We start from the raw sequence: 697 nt of genomic DNA, 5'->3' as shown, positions 1-697 counted from the left end.
GGGTCACTGTCTGCTGGCATCCCAGGGGCCTTTGTGCCCTCCACCCCCTCCCTGCTACCCCGCCTCCCAGGGAGATATGTTAGTACTCACTGGGTGCTCAGCTGCTTTGGGCTGTAACAGACCCAAGCCAGCACAAACAAAGGCAGGTTGTGGGGAGTGGGGGGTTAGCAGGGACAAGTTCTCCGTAGAAGGAAGGCTTGGGCTACACAGAGCCTTAGAGAAACCAACATAGGTTTGATTGAGTCTGCCTCAGGCTTTTTGAATGTCTGTACCTAGCCATGAAAAAACCCTAATTAGTGGTGAAGTAACTTAAGTCTGTGCAGAGCAGATACACCCTCTGCACACAGTTCCAGGTGTATATTAGGGCTGTGTGAAGCTTCAGGTGCTAATTTGATTTGAAGGAGATTTGGCCTGATTTGGTGGCTGAATCTCTGAATCCAAATCGAATCAGGAGACCATTTAAAACGTCCGAATTGATTCAGAAAAGATTCGGAGAGCTTTGGCAATTCGGGCAGTCCCCGCTTGCTGCCGCAGGGAGCTGGACCCAGACTGTGCTGGTAGGAGGGGGCAGGGGAGAGGGGGCTGGAGAAGTGGGGAGGGGACCATGGGGGGACCCCTGCCAGACCCCATCCCCTGCCTGCTCCCTCAGCCCCCCCGAGCACCTCCCAACCCCCGCTTGCTCTTGCCGCCCCCCCTC

General features: G+C 55.7%; 1 protein-coding gene across 1 annotated transcript in view; it reads right to left on the bottom strand.

Moving 5' to 3' along the window:
- The window catches only part of LOC106721884 (maestro heat-like repeat-containing protein family member 1), a 66,705-nt gene that overhangs the window by 26,669 nt on the left and 39,339 nt on the right, over nt 1–697 (bottom strand). The gene's annotated exons all lie outside the window — the stretch shown is intronic.

The sequence above is a fragment of the Alligator sinensis genome, unplaced genomic scaffold (assembly GCF_000455745.1).
Source record: "Alligator sinensis unplaced genomic scaffold, ASM45574v1 scaffold489_1, whole genome shotgun sequence".
In the NCBI taxonomy this organism is placed as follows: Eukaryota; Metazoa; Chordata; order Crocodylia; family Alligatoridae; genus Alligator; species Alligator sinensis.
The sequence above is the reverse complement of the archived record's forward strand: the minus strand, read 5'-3'. Positions and strand labels throughout refer to the sequence as shown.